Source organism: Staurois parvus, unplaced genomic scaffold (assembly GCF_062004578.1).
Source record: "Staurois parvus isolate SC_StPar_1 unplaced genomic scaffold, SC_StPar_1.0 ptg000135l, whole genome shotgun sequence".
Classification (NCBI taxonomy): Eukaryota; Metazoa; Chordata; class Amphibia; order Anura; family Ranidae; genus Staurois; species Staurois parvus.
In genome coordinates, this window is record NW_028317931.1 from 3,969,147 (window position 1) to 3,982,500 (window position 13,354).

General features: G+C 39.0%; 1 protein-coding gene and 1 long non-coding RNA gene across 4 annotated transcripts in view; one reads left to right on the plus strand and one right to left on the minus strand.

Moving 5' to 3' along the window:
• Window positions 1–12,134, minus strand: part of DRD2 (dopamine receptor D2) — a 530,501-nt gene extending 518,367 nt beyond the window's left edge. Inside the window, exon 1 of one of the 3 annotated variants that reach the window (XM_089673079.1) lies at window positions 11,128–12,134. The gene's annotated coding sequence lies outside the window, so the exon portion shown is untranslated. The remainder of the gene's footprint in view (window positions 1–11,127) is intronic. The other 2 variants (XM_089673077.1, XM_089673078.1) reach the window with 2 other exon arrangements.
• Window positions 11,632–13,354, plus strand: part of LOC149465990 (uncharacterized) — a 94,637-nt gene continuing 92,914 nt past the window's right edge. The window contains exon 1 of the long non-coding RNA XR_016312180.1: window positions 11,632–11,857. This is a non-coding gene — a long non-coding RNA (uncharacterized LOC149465990). The remainder of the gene's footprint in view (window positions 11,858–13,354) is intronic.

Sequence of the window (13,354 nt, forward strand, 5' to 3'; positions counted from 1 at the left end):
TGTAAGTACATTTTGCAGTTATGAGAGAATAAATAAGACATTAAGATTGTGTTTTCGTTTATGATTGCTTTTCATTTGCCATGGCAAATCCTGGCCTATGTTGGCTTTTAAATAGGAAGCGCAAGGTTATGTTTGTACTAATAAATCAGAATAGTAAGCTGAATATGTTTGTGGTTTTATCATATAAGGCAAACCAATATAATGGTGTTAGTTAAAATGACAAAAAGTCACTGGTACATAGATATCTACATTTTAAACAGATAAATTCACTTTCAGATGACTTCCATCATCCAACCATGTGCCAAAAAAATGCTGTTTTTTAATTTTTTCTTGCATGTGTTTGGGTATTCTTTCCAAGTTTTTGCCTTATTTACAAAGCTCCAGAGCAGGGGTCTCCAAACTTTCCAAACAAAAGGCCAGTTTAACCTCTTCGGTGGTATGATTCTTTCCAATTTTTTGTGCTGAAAGCGGTACCATTTTTTTGCATGGAAATATGAAGTTTTTTATTGTAGGCTGTAATTTTTAGGAATAACTCACTGAAATCTGTCCGAACAAGAGTTTAGTAAACATCCCGGGTAGGATAAAATTTGAAACACGAAATCATAAATTATAATTTAATAAATAATCATAAAAAATAATAATATAATAATAATATATTTATTTCAATAATATAATCAAACCAAAAACACTGAAATTTGAAATACAGAGGCAAATTCGCACATCGCTGAGCAAAGTCGCAAAATCGTTTTCAGTGTCTGATACGAATTTCCCCACGAATCATTATCACTCAATTCTGCAAGTGGTTCTGATTTACCATCGCTGTTCTCTAGCTGGTCTAAAACCGCTTTTGACGTAAAGGGACGCTTTTTGGACGCCATGGACTTTTCTAAGTTTCCAGGCAGAAAGAACAGTCAAAATGCAGGCAGGGCGCCGGACAAAGCAGTAGGGACAAAATGTATGTGAAATGCATTGAAACAGCAATGACAGCAAAAATGATATTTTTTAAAAATTTCAAATTTGCCGCCAATTCCGGCGCCCGTACGTCCCGACGTCACAGGGACCGGAACACGGAAGCCGGATGCCGGCATCGGCCGGAGGAGATGGCCGGGGATGCTGCAGGGGACACATCGCGGGAGCGAAGGACAAGGTAAGTGCTGCAGGGACTCCCTGAGCAACACCGCATGGTAAGCCCGAGTGTAGCTCGGGGTTACCGCTTTTGGTACTCAAATTTTACCCCGAGCTACACTCGGGAAAACCGCTAAGGAGGTTAATGTCCTTTAGGCTATAGGGAGGCCAGATCGTTGTCAGTGGTAGTAGAAAATGTCCCAACGTCAGTGAGAGTAAACAATGCATCGTTGGCACATTGGTGGTTTTGGAGGGAGGAATGGTGCCCCAAGGGATGCATAAAGGCAGGCAAAGGGCCACATCCTGCCACTGGGCCGCAGCTTGAAGACCACTGAGCAACTACACTTGAAGAGTGCACAATCTATTTGATTAGTAAATCAACCCCATAATCATATGTTATTGTATTAATTACTGTTAATATATAACATCTGAATAATAATAAACATCAACCAATGAAAGAGCTCTACTCTTGATGAAAATTACAAAGAAACATAAAAATGTATATGTCAGTTAAATACATAACTTCAATGCTTGGTTCACATCTCTGCGGGAGGTGCCTCTGCGGAACCCGCACAAATACCTGCAGCCGCACCACCCACACAGAGGAATGCGGGACCCGCAGGTGAGTGCCATTAATTGTAATGGCATGCCACCCGCACTGGAAATCGCAAATGTACTGAGACCCTCGGTTCCCGTTCGGGATGCGATTTCCCAAGTAGTGCAGGGACTTCTCTGTAGAAGGTGAAACAGGAAGGCACTTCTAAGTGCAGTATTCCAGGTCAACTTTGATAAAAAGCAGTTAAAAACACTTACAATGTGGTACTATAAACAGGCTCTAATGTAATCTGTCAGTAGCAGGACTCTGTCCTTTAAGTGATGGAGCCGCTGTGCCAGCAACTGCAAAAGGAGCTTGAGTAGAGGTGTTAAAGATGGCCACTACTCTGTTTGCACCGCTGGAGCGCACGCTGGAACGCACGCTGACCAGAAGTGACGTGAGCATGGAGCAGTGATGCATTTCGAAGCATGAGCAGAGCTCCTTCTTCAAGACTGATGGCCATCTTTAACACCTCTCCTCAAGCTCCCCTGCAGCTGCTGGCTGGCACAGCGGCTCCATCACTTAGAGGACAGAGCCCTGCTATTGATGATTACATTAGAGCCTGTTCATACTACCACATTGGAAGTGTTTTTAATTAAAAGTTGACCTTGGAATACTGCACTTAGAAGCACCTTCCTGTTTCACCTTCTTCTGCACAGAGTTTGTCTCCACTCTTTAGAAGTGCTGCTCAGTACCGGTTTCCCTACACACCATCCATCATCACCTGCCATACTTCCACAGCATCGTCCACCGACGTGTCCTGCTACCCACCTTACAGAGACTTCTCTGTGTGCCCCGGGGCATGGGAGTCCATTCAAATGAATGGGCTCTCGTTCCCACACAAGTCGCAGCCCGCACGGCCGGACATATGTGAACCAGGAGCAAAAGATGACTTCACTGTCATTATAGTATAGCAATTATCACACTGATCAGCATGATAGGTTAGGGAGGATACAAGGAATTTAAAGGGTTACTAAACCCAGCACCCTGCATTCCCTGTATCTGGTCTCCTGTAGTACATACAACATGAAAATACAATTATTTTAGTAAATATAAACTGCTAAATACCTTTCTTCATCAGCAGCATATAGCAGGCTTATGACTTCTATTAGTGTTCTGAAGCACTGGTTAATCTTGTCAGAATATTTTTTCTCCTCTGGATATCCTATGAGGCTGCATTACCCATGACCTATCTGGCAAGTGCTGATTGCCCCTGTGCTGATCACTTGCACTCTTCCAAAAAAAAAAGAAAAAAAAAACCTTTCTAGCAATACACACCAAACTGTGAATGTCAAGAGTGTCCCCTGGGGCTATGTACTCTCAGCATATGGATTAGGGACTGTGGAAAAGGGGAGGATCAAAGAAGACAGGATCAAACAGTCATTTTACATAATGCAGAGAATTAACCCCTTAGGTTCCACAAGTATGTTACTGCATATACAGCATGGGTCTACTTTTGTGTGTTTAGCAATACTTTAAGTCACTTGTGAAGTTGTGAGTAAACTAGTTATAACCTCACAAAGAAAAAACAAATATCACATGGCCTTAAAGCATTTTTTCTTCTGGATAGTGTGAGGAAGGGTTTAGATTGTCTGTCATGTTTTTATTGCTGTCTGTTTCCCCGCTGGGAGATGCATCCTTTTCATTGACCATTGACACTGAAACAGAAAGTGATAGACAATTCAAAATTTTAGAGTTGTCACCAGTGCAAAAGATGAAAGTAAAGTATCCAGTGGGGAATAAATGTCCTAGTGATGACTGGCTAAGACAGGAACTCCCTTCGCTTTGTTGACCCTTTGCTTCCATGAGAACAGCTCCCATTCTTCAGTCCTCTTATAAGGAACACCAAACACAACGGAAATTATTGATCTGTGTTGGTGGTCCTACAAACACCAGTTAAATTCTCAGCACATCAAAATGTGTTGTAAAATAAAATGTACTGAATTAGGTCAATGTTTTTAATATATTACTTTGTTATGAATGGGAATGATGCAAACGTTCTGTACTTTTTGTCAATACTTAGCTTTACAATTCTAGAAGGTTGATTTGCCTAAATTGGAGAATTCGAAATCTGGTGCAGCTGTGCATGGTAGCCAACCAGCCTCCAAGATTTTATGTCAACGCTTAGGCTGGTCATACACTATTTCTTGAGAATTTTGGTGTAGATTTACCAAAAACCATATATTATGAGGTCAAACCTTCATAACACTTTCAATTGTATCCAATTAGGCAGGCCCTTGCACTACAGAGTTGAAGTTAAATCTAAAGGAAATTGGAAAGAAAAGTGTATAGTGTATGGCCAGCCTTTACTGAACAAGCTAAAGTTAGAAGCTGATTGGCTACTATGCACAGCTACCCCGGATTTTGCACTCTCCTGTATTAGTAAATCAATCCCTAGGTGTCTGCTGAAATGGCTGAAGCCATATCAAGTATCATACACTTCTCTGTAAAGTGCCTCCATTTTTTTATTTGCTGTATCTGTTTTGCAGAATATTTCATACACTATATGGCCAAACAAAATGATCATAAACGCATGTGAGACCATAAACGGATATAAAGTCTGATAATGTAGCAGATAAACTTGTCACTCCAGCCCAAAGTGAAAAATGCGCACTCACAGGAAGCGCATCGATAATGCGCATAAATAATAATCCTCAAGGTATATTAGTCAATCCGGTGAACTTTTTCCTATGGTGCAGTCATCAAGCCGTTAAGGAGATGTTTAAATCCACTGGTTCCAGAGGTCCTTCTTAGGATTAGTGAGATGATCAGCCTGGATATGGGGCTCCTATTCCTCCGGGTGGAAGGAGTGTGGCATGGCGGCTTGCACAAGGTAGTATCCAGCATATCCGGAGGAATAGAAGCCCCATATCCAGGCTGATCACCTCACTAATCCTAAGGAGGACCTCTGGAACCAGTGGATTTAAACATCTCCTTAGTGGCTTCATGACTACACCATAGGAAAAAGTTCACCGGATTGACTAATATACCTTGAGGATTATTATTTATGCGCATTATCGATGCGCTTCCGGTGAGTGCGCATTTTTCACTTTGGGCTGGAGTCACAAGTTTATCTGCTACATTATCAGACTTTATATCCGTTTATGGTCTCACGTGCATTTATGATCATTTTGTGTGGAATTATTGGCATAATGTTTGTTATTTATTTCTAGCGCTACACCCCTTTTTATATCTTTGATCTTTTAGAGTGTTGGTGCCTCTTGGTGTTTTAGCAGCTACTTATAGGAACGCTCACTATACTTTTATTTTTATCTATATGGCCAAACAGTTTGTGGACATTTCACCATCACACCTGCAATATATATGTTTTTGGAATCCTATTCTATAACTATAGGCATTAATATGAAATACTCTCACCCCCCCCCCCCCTTCTGGCTATATCCGTCAACACTCTTCTGTCTGACCACAAGATTTTGAAGTGTGTCTATGGGAATTTGTATCCATTCAGCCAAATTAACATTTTTGAACTGAAACTAATGTTGGAGAAGAAGACCAGGATTGCCACCGGCATTCCAATTCATGCTACAAGTGTTCAGTAGAATTGAGGTCAGGGTTCTCTGCAAGTGATCTGAGTTTCTCCACATCAAATTCATCAAACCATGTCTTAATAGACCTGGCTTTGTGCACAGGAGAACGTCCTGTTGCCGCAGGGTTGGAAGTGCATACTTGTCTTAAATTGGTTTGCATGCTAATGTCTATCAATGAAGATTCTATGGTTATTTGCTTGATTTTATGCAACTGGCTTTGAATAGGGTGTACTACTAGTTCATATATAGGTGTGATAACCAGGCATCTATAAATTGTTGGCCAGGAAGCATATCTTTAACACATCAACATTTCAATTACTGGATATATTATAAAAACACTTAACACACAACCCCTATTTGTGAAATATCTTTACCCAATCAGTAGGCATTATAAAGTGTTTGCACTTTTTAAAAACTAACAAATACTCAAACTACCATAACGTAAAAACAGGCAAAAAATAAATTATCAGTGCACAATGATATGCAAGTAAAGTTCCATGGATGGATCTTTAAAGTGCAAAATAGTGCCAGATCAATTTATCAGTGAATGCCCATAAATATATTTCAGATTCCTTTTTTTGCAAAATTTAGTTATAAATTGCAAGAGTACCAATTCCACAAAAGTGCTGTGATGAACATATCCAGTGCTGATCCCCTGCAATATCCTCACCAAACATTTTACAGAGCCCAGGTGGGGATCGGACGGCTGAGCGCATGTTCTAGATGCTGGTAGAGTACCTGTCTTGTGAACAAGCTATTTTAAAGTAATTTTAAAGTGGTTGTAAAGGCTCAAGGTTTTTTTTATCTTCATGCATTCTATGCATGAAGGTAAAAAACCTGTGTGCAGCAGCCCACCCAGCCTCCTAATTCTTACCTGAGTCCCATTATGATCCAGCGATGTGCACGCGAATCTCAGCTGTCCTTGGTACCTGCCATTATATTGGCTGAGACAGCAGCATGAGCCATTGGCTCCAGCTGCTGTCAAACACAGCTAGTGAGCAAATGAGGAGACAGAGGGGGTAGGGCCGAGCCATGGCTCCATGTGTCAATGGACACATGGAGCAGTGGCTTGGGAGCGCACCATAGCAAATTGCTTGCTGTTGGGGCACCCCACAGGAAGGAGGAGCCAAGAACATCAGTGGGGGACTTGAAAAGAGGAGAATCCGGGCTGCTCTGTGCAAAACCACTGCACAGAGCAGGTAAGTATAACATGTTTGTTATTTTGCAAAAAAAAAAAAATGATCTTTAGTATCGCTTTTTTTTTCTTTTAAACAACAAACATGTTTTAACTTAGCTGCTCTCTGCACAGAGCTGCCCAGGTCCTCTTCTTCTCAGGTCCCCCACCAGTGCTCTAGCTCCCCTCCTTAACTAGTGCCCCCAATAGCAAGCCACTTGCTATGTGGGCACTGGTGAGTGTATGCTCTCAAGCCATGCTCTATGAATCCATAAGACACATAGGGGTTTATTTTACTAAAGTTGGAGAGTGCACGATCAGGCTCACTTCTGCATAGAAACCAATCAACTTCCAGGTCTTACTGCCAAAGCTTAATTGAACAAGCTGAGATTAAAAGCTGATTGGTTACTATGCAGAAGGGAATCTGATTCTGCACTCTCCAGCTTTAGTAAATCAGCCCCATAGAGTCATGGATCAGCCCTGCCCCCCACTCTGTCCTCATTCCTCATTGGATCACTGGCTGTGATTGACAGCAGTGGGAGCCAATGTCTCAGCCAATGAGGCAAGAGAGACCCAGGACAGTCTAGGCTCCCGTGCACATTGCTGGATCAAGAAGGAGCTCAGGTGAGTATTAAGGGGGGCTGTGCGGGGAGCAGCATAGGAAGAATGCATGAAGATAAAAAAACCTTTAGCCTTTGCAACCACTTTAAGGCTCAGTTCCGGTGAAACTTTAATGCGACTTTCTATATTCTGTAGGACCAAGTCGCACCAAAGTAGTAGGAACCTTTTCCAAAATTGCACTGTGTTGAGTCACGTTTATTAGAAGGGGCACCATTGAAAATAGTGAGACTCAAGTCCCATCAGAAGTCACACTAGTATAATCTAGGACTTATCCTTTTATTTGAATACCATTTTATGGCTTTATGCTACAGAATATTCTTTTTTTTTCCCAATTCTAAACAGAGAGGGATTATTGGTAGATGGAGACAACCATATATTAAGGCTCACCATGGATTTGTGTACTGAGCACTGTTTGACCATAAAAGTATGTGGTTAAAATATTTTGGTGATGATTTCTGATAGAGGATGAATACAGGTCTAATTCCTGATTAGCACAATCCAATAATTGCTGCCATGGCTCCCTTCTCCAGCTTCAGAAGAGAGGTCTCATCCTCCTGCTCTTCAATAATCCAAGTAAAAAAATGCAGCAGAAAAAGTGAGACCATGCTGTAAAGGCTGTAGCAGGTGGATAGACCTTGAAACCCAAAATGCAAAGATCTTTTCTTTGAACTCTCTGAATAATAAATTGTATGTTTGTTTTCTACTTGTGTTTTGCCTGCATCTACCAAATATCTAACCATCACTTTCAGGTTGAAGAAACCTAAGTTCATTCAACAATACAAGAAGAGGTGAATGACTACAGGACCCAATTCAGCAAAGGGCTGACATTTCTGTAACACATCAGTATTACTTCTATCAGCCTTGCAGATCTCATAAAATGCTAAACATTTCACTGTTTACTCACACATCAATCAGGGAATCTTCACATGCTGAGCATATCACATCAAACATATCAGAAGTAAGCACAGTCTCAAGTGTTTTGTGCACGTGTGAATATCTTTACATGTCTGAGACATCCTAGCCTATTATTGCATTTCAATATTAATATAACACTACCTGACCTCAGGGACTGACAGTAAAAACATTTAAAATGCTAATTATGACAATAAAACAGCAAGCCTGTAAATGAAAGCCTTTACTTTACCTTCTAGAAAAAGAAATAAAATGTATGGGACATGCGTCAACATTTCTCTGAGTGGGAAAAGTGACAGCTTGAAGGAAACATTGCAATATGGTGACAATACTATGTGCTTGTACAAATTATATTCTGAAGGTGCCAGTTCAGATTTTATTAGATCACACAAAACTAGACCTTGACAGTAGACAAGCTACACTAGAAAACTAAAAGCCCCAGCAATCCTTCCCAACTAGAGAATATCATGATGTTTTGGGATTTACAGAAGGTCATGTGGGAAATAATGCTCATATACAGTCACACAAAAACAAAAAAAAGTGGTAAGTGGTGTCGTATTCATGCAAGAGCGGCTATTAACCAGTACAACAAGTGCTCTCTACATAAACATGTGCCTTGCCTGTTAAACATGCATATAGTTCAAGATAACAGACCGTGGGTTCACAGTGTAGAAGAATTTAGAGGGATGCTACCACCCAGTGGAATTATTGATGAGACACTTTTCAAGCCAATGTTGATCCTGTTTGTATGTTATACACAATGAGGGGGATTTATCAAAACTCAGGATCTGGTGCAGCTGTGCATGACAGCCAATCAGCTTCTAACTTCAGCTTGTTCAATTAAGCATAGACAATAAAACCTGGAAGCTGATTGGCATCTATGCAGAGCTGCACCAGATCATGCACCATGTAGTTTTTAGTAAATAACCCTTAGTAGTGTTGGGGAGGGATAAGACAATGGGGTTGATTTACTAAAACTGAGTGCAAAATCTAGTACAGCTCTGCACAGAAACCAATCAGCTTCTAGGTTTTATTACCCAAGCTTAATTCAACAATCTGAAGTTAGAAACTGATTGGCTGCCATGCGCAGCTGTCCCAGATTTCGCACTTTCCTCTTTGAGTAAATCAACCTCGATGTCATAGTAAAATAAGTTGTCTACAAATAAGTAATTTAGAAGCTGATTGGCTACCATGCAGAGCTGCACCAGATTTTGCAATTTTGCACTCTCTACTTTAGTAAATCACCCTCAATGCCAAAGTAATAGAAGTTGTCTACGAATAAGTAATTTAGAAGCTGATTGGCTACTATGCAGAGCTGCACCAGATTTTGCAATTTTGCACTCTCTACTTTTAGTAAATCAGCCTTAATGTCATAGTAATAGAAGTTGTCTACGAATAAGAAATTTAGAAGCTGATTGGCTACTATGCAGAGCTGCACCAGATTTTGCAATTTTGCACTCTCTACTTTTAGTAAATCACCCTCGATGTGATAGTAATAGAAGTTGTCTTCGAATAAGTAATTTAGAAGCTGATTGGCTACCATGCACAGCTGCACCATATTTTGCAATTTTGCACTGTCTACTTTTAGTAAATCACCCTCAATGTAATAGTAATAGAAGTTGTCTACAAATAAGTAATTGATTACTTATAAAACCGACCAACAAAAGCACAATAAATCAATAACCTAATGAAGAAATAAATTATGTAGACAGGAACACCAAAACAATAAATTCTCAGTACACTCTTCCAATGTAATTTTCCCCAGTTCATTACACTTCCATTTCGGATTATTTAGATGAGTATGTATTTGTATGTATAGACACGGATCCTGTATTATTTTTAGAATATTCCATTATATTATGGAAAGTGATATGTTCATTTATTAAATCTAGAGGGAAACTCAAAATAAAAATGATATGCAAAGTGCAATAATTCATAGCAATCAAACAATTATCAGTTTGGGTGTTTTCAAATCTGGGATCCAAGAATTCTGATTGGTCTAAAAAAGTTACTGCACTTTAGGCAGTACTCTCTGCCTATTATTACATAGTTGTTACTGGCTTGTAGGTATTTAATTTGAAGAGTTTTCCTTGCTAAATTAAATGAGACATGCTTCAAGCACACAACATGACTTTTTTTCTACACACTGGATTTGCTGCCTAAGTCAAATTCATTGGAATCTGACCCTTCCCTTTCACATGCAACTTCGTGCAAATAAGGTCACTTGGGTTTTAGTCCCACATCAAATCGAAAGAGCAACCTATAACAATACATTTTTATATGAATCATTCCTTTCCTAATCAAGTGTATGATTGAAATATAGCAATGAGCTAGTTTTGCTAAAACAGGAGCACTCAGAAACCGGTGCAGCTGTGCATGGCAGCCAATCAGCTTCTAACTTCAGCGTGTTCAATTAAGCTTTGGTAATAAAAACTGGAAGCTGATTGGTTTCTATGCAGAGCTGCACCAGCTTTAGTAAATAACCCCCAATTATTTCTAAAAGGGAAAAAAAAAATCTCAGAGATAAGAAAGAATAGGAAATGCACACAAATACTATGGACTGTAACAGCAGGGCTCTCTTAGAGCAAAACCCTTTGGATAGTGAAGAGTTAATTGCTGTCCTTGATTAAAGGTTTGCCTGCTGCAGGCAACGGACTGGACTGTCCAATGTAGACTAAGATGCATTTTTCATCATTTTTCATTGTAACTAGTTTAACCTTGCCATTATCAGAGTTGCCTAATTAAATCAGGAGAGGTTCTATTAAACATCATTAACTGTTGCTTGCCACCGTAAAGTGATAACCTTGTTCCTGGAGCCAGTTTTATTTCTATGAATAAAGACAGCTGTGTGTATGGTAAAGTTGTCCATAGTTACACCCTCCCTGATATCTTTATCAGTCAACACTGTAAATAATAAGAACTAAATAGTATATTTCTTTAAAAACAACCTACTGAGGTCCTGCTGGATGGTGTCCTACAACTTTGTATGTGGCTGAAAAAACCTATCAATGGCTTTTATACAGACATTAACCATATGCTTTATTCATTTCTGTAAAGGGAACATGTACCATCCTTAATCAGCATAGTCATTCATGAAAAATGCATAGAGTTATTAAGACAATATATGTATACATAGAAAGTACCTGTCTTACCTTCAAGCCATAAGATTCAGCAGAAATGAAGCATCACCATGCTAGATCCCACACCACTTTCTGGGGCATCTACTTCTAAGGACTTTCCATAATCAGTACCATTAAGCCCACACAGAAAAAAAACACGTACTTCTACAAGAGATATTCGTGGAAAAGCATCAAATTAGTTTTGATGGCTGTTTTTTTTTTTTTTTATGTGTGTCCACAGCTCATCAATAATTGATTGCAGCTCTAAACAAGCAAGCAGCAACTCTGGATTGTGAATTGACCATCAATTGACTTCTCAGTTTGCGGTTGCACTTGGACATCGGAGGCGGTTATTGGCAACCGGAGGATGGATTTCGTTTACAGCAGCAATCGCCACAGTTATTAGCTGTAATAAAATTGTGTCAGCTTGGATAGATAAACCCTGCAGGTCCAGGAGCTGAGATCTATGTATCAAGCTCAGCCAGGCTGACAAACTTTGTCAGCTTGAGTCACTAGTGTTCAGAGCTCCAGTGTTTGCTTCGCTCAGACATCCAGCTGTAGCTGTCAGGCAAAGGGAGGGTTTCTCACAGTCTTTATTGTCTTTGTGGCTGCTGGGGGAGATCTATTAAGCTCGCAGAGGAAAGTACAGTCAGGGTGAGAAGAAGGCAGCACTGAAATCAGAATGGGATGGGATCCTTTGCTACAGTGAGCAGGAAAATGGAAATTCAGCACTGAGGTCTGGACAGCTCCCTTGAGCTATCAGGTAAGGAGGAGGAGCGGAGGTCCAGCAGCTCCAGCTTCAGAAAGCCCACTTACCTTATTCATTCTCTTCACTCATCCCTCCTTTAGAACCATCTCTGCATTTTAAATACCAACTGCTCTTATTTTTTTTTTTTTAATTCCCTCATTGCCTATGTGTCTTCTAGCAGAGCATCCCCCCCTCTTAGCTTTGGACTGTCACTGCTTTCTGCTTAAAATCACATCTTGTACTCTTGCTAAGCCTGATAGGAAAATCAACTCATGACTTATATAGTAAATGTGATCAATTGTTCCTCTTGTCTCCTCCAGCCCCCACTACCTCCTGCTTACTCGCCCCCTTCCTGCTGCAGACTATCACTCTCTTACATTATATACATATATATATCTATATATATATAGATATATATAGATATTTATATATAAATATATCTATATATCTATATATATGTATACATATGATATATAAATGCATATTTACTTAAGAAATATATAATATATATTAATATATATATATATATATATGTATATATATATATATATTTTAATATATATTATATATTTCTTAAATAAATATGCATTTATATGTGTATATATATATATATATATATATATATCTATCTATCTTTTATTATTATCATCATTATTATTATTATTATTATTAATAATAATAATAACAAACAATATTAATTATTATTATTATTAACAATAATAATATTATTACTATTGTTGTTGTTATTATTATATATTATATATTTTTTTTCACATTCCTTTGAATGTGATGATTTTTCATTGATATGTACCTAATTCATTGATTCTACTGACTTTGCTTTTTAGAAATGTAACAGCTGCTTAAAAGGGTATTCAGACCAGCTTATGAATAACAGGGGATGTAGAAGTGCGGGGTCAGTTCAATTCACAGAAAGGCTTCAAGTACATGTAACTGATTCTAGGTTCGCACTTATGCAGATTTCAGTGCATTTTCCAGTTTGCAGAAATGCACTACAGACCATTTAATATGGTTTCCTATATATCTAGTTCACATCTGTGCGATTTGAGCTGATGCATTTTTTGGAAAGGGTCAGGGACATTTTTTTTCCCGCAGCAGATTGCGTTTTGCGTGTAATAGACTTGTGTTGCGTTTTTTAATGTGTTTTGCTTTTTTTTTTCTAATAGGAAAGTATGACAGTTCTGTACATGTAGTGCTACTTTGATGCGACTTTACACTCTCTGGCACTCAAATCACATCAAAGTCGCTTCAAAGTCACACTACATGAACACAACTGTCATACTTTCCTATTAGCTAAAAAAATGCAAAGCACAGCAGAAACGCATGTTAAAAAAAAACACCACAAAAAGCGCCGGAAAAACGCATCCTGGAGAGATGTGAACATAGCCAATTTGCTAAATAAGTGCAACTATACAATTTCCTTTTTCATCTTTTTTTTTTTTTTCTCATTGATTGTTTCATTTTACCATTGTTGATGTATGCAGCCTTTTTTCA